This window comes from Dendroctonus ponderosae, unplaced genomic scaffold (genome assembly GCF_020466585.1).
Source record: "Dendroctonus ponderosae isolate FM_Combo_2020 unplaced genomic scaffold, Dpon_F_20191213v2 Dpon_F_20191213_8, whole genome shotgun sequence".
Taxonomy (NCBI): domain Eukaryota; kingdom Metazoa; phylum Arthropoda; class Insecta; order Coleoptera; family Curculionidae; genus Dendroctonus; species Dendroctonus ponderosae.
Window position 1 is genome coordinate 52,800 of NW_026019016.1, and position 8,881 is coordinate 61,680.

The 8,881-nt window shown below is 34.9% G+C and overlaps 1 long non-coding RNA gene across 1 annotated transcript in view; it reads right to left on the minus strand.

Moving 5' to 3' along the window:
- The window catches only part of LOC125505376, an 8,773-nt gene extending 5,647 nt beyond the window's left edge, over positions 1-3,126 (minus strand). The window contains exon 1 of the long non-coding RNA XR_007282132.1: positions 3,008-3,126. This is a non-coding gene — a long non-coding RNA (uncharacterized LOC125505376). The remainder of the gene's footprint in view (positions 1-3,007) is intronic.
- Positions 3,127-8,881: the final 5,755 nt, after the last annotated feature.

Genomic DNA, 8,881 nt, shown 5'->3' on the forward strand with positions numbered 1-8,881 from the left:
TAGAATTATTTAAGTTATGTAAACGTAATTCGTAGTTTGGTGTAACAAGAAATCATATTTTATATCCCAATGATAATAAACTTACCATTTTATACAAGGTGTCCACAAATTTAAACTAATCAAATAAGAACTTTAAGTGGCTATAACTTGGTTAATTTAAATACAACCCCATATTTTTAAGCTTACCAGGAAATGCAATTTTTAATTACCTATCAAATGGTACTAGGATCTTGATAACTAAGTTTTTGCCTTTTTACAAAATACACCAAATAACGGTTCTGTGCATTATTTGGTGTTTTTTTAAATTAAAAGGTTAAATAACATATCAACAAGAACATAAAACAAAGGCAAATTATTTATAACAAATGTTCGAAATTGACCGTCCATTTCCAGGCACTTGTAAATTCTTTTTTCAAAACCACTGCTAACTCTCGACAACATTTGCAGAGTAAGAGTTTTAAAAGCGTCTCTTATGCGTGATTTCATATCGTGTAAAGTTGTCGGAAGCGTATGGTAGACAATTCCTTTTATGTACCCCCACAAAAATAAATCTAGTGGAGTTAAGGCCGGAGATCTGGGGAGCCAATTTTGAAACCCATTCCTGCCAATCCACCTGTTTTGAAAGTTGGCATTTAAAAATTGCCGAACTTCGCAGTGATAATGAGGCGGAGCTCCATCCAATTGAAGCCACATGTTGGTTCGAATATTGAAAGGGACCTCTTCTAATAATATTGAGAGATGGTTTATTAGAAACTGGAGAAACATCAAACCATTTAGATGTCCTTAAAAAAATAGGAACCAATTAAATATTGGCTCAGTATTCCACCCCACACATTAACTGACCACTTATTTTGATTTTTTATGACCCTGTATGTGCGCGGATTCGTATCAGAATAATAATGAAAGTTGTGTCTAATCATGAGACCATTGTTATAAAAAGTACATTCATCACTAAATAACACATTTTCCAAAAACTTTAATTTTTTGCCACTTTATCTAACACCCACATGCAAAACTCAGATCGGTTTTCAAAGTCATTTCCATAACGTTCTTGGCAAAGCTGAATTTTATAAAGATAAAAGTTGTGCTTTTTGATAATTCTGGAAATTCTTGATTGGCTAATGTTAGTACTTTTGGATATTAGACTTTGAGTAACATTGGGATTTTCGATAACTGAACCAATAACCGTGAAAACATTTTCTTCATCTTCAGTGACAAATTTCCCTGTAGTGGGTTTTTGGTATTATACACTAGTAGTATAGTATACACTCCCACTTTCCACAAATTGGTGTAATAAGCGCTTAAAAACTGTTGGCTTAGGAAGATTTCTTTCATGAGACTTTTGAGCATAAACTCGAGAAGCCAATAAACAATTTTTATGACATTTATGACAGACTCCAAGGGTGAAAATCATGTCAATACGCTCCTCTCTTAGATTATTCTTCATTTTCACTTAGCAACACAATAGTAATATTAAAATAACGATCAACACCTCTATAATTACAAAAAACAATACCACTCTAGCTATCAAAAAGAGACTTTGCAGTCTAAACTGACAAATAAAATAAATGATTTGAGATGTGTAAATGGCATAGGCAACTTAGATACATTGGAACCTTAAATTAAACAACACCAAATGGTGCACAGAACGACTATTTGACGTATTTTGTAAAAAGGCAAAAACTTAGCTATTAACCTCCTAATACAATTCGATAGGTAATTAAAAATTGCATTTCCTGGTAAGTTAACAAATATGGGGTTGTATTTAAATTAATCAAGTTAGAGCCACGTTCTTATTTGATTAGTTTAAATTTGTGGACATTCTGTATAACATGGTATGTTTATTATCATTGGGATATAAAATATTATACTTTGTTATACTTCACTATAAATTACGCTTACATAACTTAAATAATTCTAAAGTATTTGACACGTAAAAATTAGATAAGATTTTGATTAAATCCGTAATATTTAAAAAACCTTATTAAAACATACACTTATTTTGTTCCACGAATCCAAAAATACAATAATATACAGGACATTCCATTAAAAAAACGCAACTATGATACTTTTAGAGCTTTTGGGACACCCTGTACATTACGCAAATATTTTTAAAATGTGTGCCCGGTAGGCGTCGGACAATTCATCAAATAATACTTTTTAAAAATCAAACGGTTTAGCCGCAAACTTTCGTGCCGTATAGCGTGAATAACCCTGTATAGTGCAATTAAGATAATCTTCACGGACGACACGTCTATGGTGGTGGTGTTGGTGGAGTGGTATGTGGTGGTGTGGTATGTGGTGGTGGTTGTAGTGTGGTCTGCGGGAGCGCTGTGGAACTCCAAGAAAAGGTGAGCGTTTCCATTGGTGAGTTTGCGCAATGCTTTAATGCGAAATCCTAAATCCCAAATATCGATAAGACTGTTTATGTCAATTTTAGAGCATCTAAATTAAAAGTCTTAGTGTCTCTTCCCGGCCTGAGCAAATCTAATGAGATGAAGTTTCTGGGCTTGTACTTGGACAATCAACTTACTTGGGAATCTCATATAAATTACATGTGTAAGAAAACCAGTAAAAGTAATTTTGCCATTTCTCGTTTAAAGCGCAACTTTACAAAGGACGATATTTTAAACGTACACTACTCACTGATATATAGGAATCTCAACTACAATGCATACCTGTCAGGCGACAGTCAGCATGCACTGAGGGTTTTTATGGAGCAGCAACGAAGAATAATCTTTGGGATTGGACCAAGAGAGAGTTTCCGACATATTTTTATACAAAGGAAAATACTGACTTTTCCATCATCCTATATCTTGCAATAATTTATCAGTAATATTGTAACGGAAATGGGCTGGGGTACTCACGTTTGGAATGGGGGGATCGAAATTCATGGTATTTCAGTAAATGGGAGCACCCTTTGCGTCCCTATTTACTGTCAAATATGACACTGACAAGCGGGAAATTTCGCACTTGGGCTGGATATTTTGATAACCGTCTGGCTTACCTGGAGGAAACTATATAAGCGGTGACGAGAACCACAAAGGGGAAGTGAAGTGACGGCAGCGACCCGGTGCAGAAGAGGTTAAACCATGCGAATCGGAAGACCGAGTTTTCCGTTTGTTATTGTTATTGTTTGTGAAGTTGACGGTAATTTTGAAGTTAGTTTGTTCCTGTTCCGCATTTAAAGTTATGCCGAGTTGAATAAAACTTGGAAGCTGAAGAAAGAGTTTGATACCCGGCCATCCACGGTACAGTATATATAATATATATACAATAATTTTAATAAGAGCGAAGCTTTGTAAATTGGATAGGAACATAGACACTGAAGCTTACTATACCAGAAATGCGCAGGCATTTGTAACGAACCATGATAGGCTGAGCGTGTATAGGAAGTCCCTCATTAACATGGTAAGTACACATTTCAAACAGCCGCCTTTGGGGTACGTTTGATAGAGGCTTAATGTTGGGGAAAGGGTATTATTCTGTTGAAGAGATCTTTTCTGATGTGATCTGTGATTGAGCCATGTAGCCGATGTTAGTATTTATTTGGTGTCATGGATATTTTCTTTTAACTAAAAACTAACCTTTTTGATAAGGATGCTAGTTTACCTCAACTTTGGGATATGGTCTAGAAGAAGAAATCACTAGAAGAATTGGCCTAGGTTACTAAAACAGTTTACATAGACTCAGTGATGCTCGACTGCTGCGAGCTTTTGTCCATCCATCATGGTCACGAATAAAGCAAAGTTTCATCTCAAAGGATGAGAGATTTCAGGAAACAAATGCGACGTAGCGGAAGGTTCACCTGGGACTGCTGTTCTAGGAATGAGTGTGAGTACAAAATGTTTTTCAGGTGTCAGTGGATTTGCAGACTAGCTACTAAATACAATGGTGACTCCTTCGTATGAACAAACGATATTTCATCCATTAGGTTTTGCAGTGCCTTCCACTACCTGGCCGAAGTTATTACCCGAAAAGACATTCGAGAAAAAATTATCTTGGGATCACCCAGTATATTTGGAAATTGCCAATTTGTTTTGACACTGGCTTCCTGAATTTTGTGACAAATTCTTTGCATCATTTGGCTACAACTAGAAATCGAAGATGGATTCACGGTGGTAGTCCCCCTTCCCAGGTGGCAGCAATTGGACCAATATCTGACGACGTAAGGACGTAATATTTCTGATGTCCGAAAGGCGAAACATTCGGCGCATGCATCTAATATCATGCGTGGAACGGGCAACCATAATCACCTAAACGTGAGATCTGTGCGGACAACTCCCTGTATTTTAATTTTGTCTGGGTATTTGGTGCTGGGGGTTTGAATTTTACTATTATATAATGAATATTAGTACTTAGAAGCAGGATCTCACCTTCATCATGGGAGACTTCAATGCCAAGTTGGGTCAGAGAAGAGTATCAGACCTGATTGGAGAATTTGGGGTGGGTGATAGAATTGACAAGGGCCAGAGCTTCATTCCAATTCTGTCAACAACACAATATGGCGGTAAAAAGTACATGGTTCAAACACCTCCCTCGCCGACTTTATACATGGAGATCAACACGACATACGAGTGTCAAGACAGTCCGAAACTAGATTGGCATAATGGTCAACAGAAGATACCACAACTCGCCCATCAATGATAAGACATTTCCTGGGGCCCAAATTAGAAAGCACACGCTTTATCTCTTGTGAAAAATACTGGAAGGTCGCTGATTTTAATAATAATGCGAGAGAAATAATTTTGAAGGGAACGTCAAGTCTGCTAAGAACTGATGATCAATATGTACTAATGTTAGATGAAGAACTATATGCATTGCGTTTGCTTCGTCGTTATGAAAAAAACCGTTTAAAACATTCGATTAGAAAGTGCTCAAGTGGAGTTACTCCATTAACGTATGATATTTCTTAGTCAGTTCGTACCCTCGGAATTTAACAGAAAGTCTCCAAAAGAATCAGAAATATATTTTTGGAATGCCACAGAATATCGTAATTTGTTGTTATATTTTGGTCCTTTCGTACCCAATTAAACATTTTAGACATAACCGTCTTTGGGCATTTTTTGTTGCTACATGTTGGAATTTCCATACTTATTTATTTTAAATATTAATTTATTTTATTTATTTAGGTACGGACCTCTTAGCTTCATTCCCGAGGTGGAAGGAACAGTTTCTGGGCATTATAAAGGGTTTTGTCCGCAGTCCCGTAAACCCCTACAACAAGTATATCGTAGATTAATTACATAAGAAAAACTTTATTTGCAAAGCTGACGATTAGGAAGTTGGTGACAATTACATATATCAAATCGAATATAAAAATAGTCTATCACAACACACCTAGTGGTTAGGAGTCAATTTAAAAAAAAATAAATACAGAAAATTTACCTTTTCCGTAAATTCTTATTCTGCAGTCAACTCATTTCGTATGACGAATGATGGAACTGTTGTTCAAATTTACAATATTTGCTTAGATTTAATTTAACAAAATTTTCATTATTGGTAAATATTTTCAACACACGAATTATATTCGTATCTTATTAATTCAAAGGGTTTGAATTTTTTTATAAGATCTAATTGAAATGAAGAGATTCAGCATTTCAACATCCCCTTTATTGCTACCAAAACTTTTTTTTTGTTTTTCCAAAGGATTCTCGCAATGAACCATTTATTTCTATGCCGCTACTTTATGAAATTTAAATAGTAATTTTGCAATGCCAGTTTGAAAGCATTTCTCTCGGTTCCCATTTAGTTATTTGGTCTGAGATTCTGAGGTTTAATGTCAAATTATTTTTTCCCTGGGCACTTCAGCGTTGCTTTTATAGTGTTTTTGTTGGTTTAAAGTTTTTTTTATATGCAAATATATATTTTTTTTAATATGTTTTTGTTTCATATATTAAGATATTTATTTTTAAATACGTTTTTGAAATTTTGGCTCTTCACGTTAACTTAACAAATTTATATGTGACTTAACAAGTTTCTTATTCCGTTTGTCTTCATATTATATACCAAGTCCCCAAATCCGCATTTCTACAATTCACTATATTAGGGCATCTGTCCCTATATCAAAATGTACCCTAAAGTCTATTTTAAGCTTTTGCATTCGACATTTAGGCGTCTTTATGACTCGTCATTTTCACGTCTTTCGACGAAAAAAGTAAGTAATTTGTGATCAATTTACCTCCCCTTTCACTAAGCCGTGTGCGCGCTTCGGCTGTATTTGAGATTTCAAAGCTAGATTTTTCAGAACCGTTATATTTTAAGGGCGGGGAGAAAGCACTTTTTACTTGCGTTGTTTATCGCGCTGTACATTTAGAGTTTTGTACCAGTTTGTCCACTGTTAGTTTATTATTACTTTTATTACCTACTTACTTACTTAGTTTATTACCTGCTTAGGCGATTTATAGCGCGACGTGGTAAACCAAAGACTGTGCACAGGGACAATGGTACAATTTAGTGAGTACTTAAAATTGTTTTCAAAGACATCATTGGGATAAGATGATAGCGACTTGTGGTTTTGATACAATTTCATGGTGTTGCAATCCTCCATCTGCAGGTCCAGGACATTCAGATTATAATTATGATTTAAAGTTCACAGCATGAATAGCCGCATCGTGTAAACTTGATTTTAAAATTTAATTTATTCAAGTGGAATAAAGGGTTAAGGTGCTGTGCCTAAATGTTTCAATTCCATCCATTCTGGTCCTGGAACTGGATTAGTCAAAAAACCGAGCCCGGTGCAAAACCAAGCAAAGATGACCTCGCCTCATGATAGTAAATAAATAAAAATCTAAGCTAAAAGAGGCATTCAGCAGCCCATGATTGTACATCCCTACTGCTGACGGAAGTGATTACTATGTGATGAAAGCCTTCTCGTGACGTTTAAAACACCTGCTTAAAAGGGCTAATTTTAACAACTAAATTTCAAGTATTGAAACCCCTCTGACAAGTTTTTATTAGTGAGGCACGTCTTGTATTTGCTTACTATCTACGACCATAGGAAGTAATCATAGCTTTTAATTGCGGACCAGTATACAAATTGTAGCATTGCTGGGTCTTAGGGATTATAAATCTACCCGAGGAACATTGAAACTAACCAGAGAGACATTATAGACTTTTGGATTTAACCAAATTGGCATCTGGTATATATTAAAGGGATATTATAATTTCTGTAGTTTAAGTCCGTGGGCTGAGTAAATAAAACTTACTCTTCCAATGTAATAAGTATAAAAAACTAGTAATTTTAATAATGTTACCTGAAATTATAATAGTCCTTGCAATAGTGCATCAATCTCGAATGAAAGCGATTGAAAGTATTTATCTGTACTTCTCTATCGTATTTCAAGTAGCTTCCTAATGTTCCATCAAATGCCTCCGGCAACTGAAAAAACGTGAACCCATTTGAAGGCTACTAGTTTTATTTATTGTCGCCAAGTACACATAAGACATACTATTACATACCACAATCACAGTTTTAAATTCAATACCCGTTAAATTATTTCTATCAGAATAGCTATTTCTGGGATCGATCCATAAAAATTTCTTCTCGTCATTGTAAAATCCAACTTCTGTGGTTCGTAGCTTGCCACCTCTTTCAAAGGCAGGGTTGTACACATCATGTATGGTATACTTAAAGCTTTTTATTGCAGTTACTAGATTAAGATAGGCTACCTTTAAATCGCAATTAACATTCAAATTCAAAGAATTGAACAGATAGTCATACTTGCTGGACTTTAACTGTATTAGCCAGAAATGTCTTGAATCAAAAACATTAGATTTTCTAATCTGCGGATAAGAAATGTGTGAAAATTTCAAAAGTGTTTAAATACTGACTTCCTACCTTTCTGAAAAAAATACTGGTCTGTTTACAATCTCCATCAATTACTACTGCTAGTTTATTACCATTATTATAAAGGGCATCCAAATTGGTGATTAGTTGCATATTCTTGATCAGAATTAAATTGTCTAGCGATTGTGTTAACGATTTTGAAATTTCCACTTGTGCTGCAAACAGGAATAATTTTTATAACTACATTACATAGCACGGTTGTGAACTAGCAAACCGCTTTTTCTACTGCACGTCAAAACTACGCTATGCTGCAATTTTCTCAGCTTGAAAAAACTTAGTATCAGCTCTGTGTCCATAAATCCATGTACTACTAATAAGAGGCTAAGAAAAGACATAAAAACCTGCGGCACCATCGTTTTATTTTTTGGCCAATACTCTTCAACGTTTAGCCTGAATGCGATTAAAGAAGTTAATGCGTTTTTTACACAGCACATCAACTAAAAGTTATGTAAATAGGGTAATCGAATCTAACCACACATTAATAATATATTACAAACCCTTCATGCTTTAAATGGGCTTAAAGGTATTTAAAGAAATATTACAAAGGAACATAATGTTTCATGTTATTTCAAGTGGGAAGTGTCTAATACACACACAGGAGATCGTTTTATACAGGGAAAGTTACGTAAACCATGCATTAGAAGTTTTTCAACTCATAGTTGTTTAAGGAACTTCAAATTTTGTTTAAGAACGGTAAGAACGCCCCGTGCCAAAACCGTGTAAAATACACTTAGCCCTCCAGCGGTACAGGGTATTTGAAAAGTATAACCAAAATTTCTTATTTTAAATGTAAACCGCTAATTTTTTCAGCAGCGTTGGATTAGTCGGTCTCTCATTTGAGAGTTTGCGTAATTTCAGCTTTGTTAACTTATCTCTTATAGTTTTTCATATATCTGCCAGTCGTTTTTTTTAATGTCATAACAAACGTTTACTGATCAAGCTTTTTCAAATTAAGGGTTTTAAATTCAAAAGCCAAATTTGGTAAGTAGTTAGCTGAAAGTCCAATCTGACTCTCCATATGACATTAAGGTA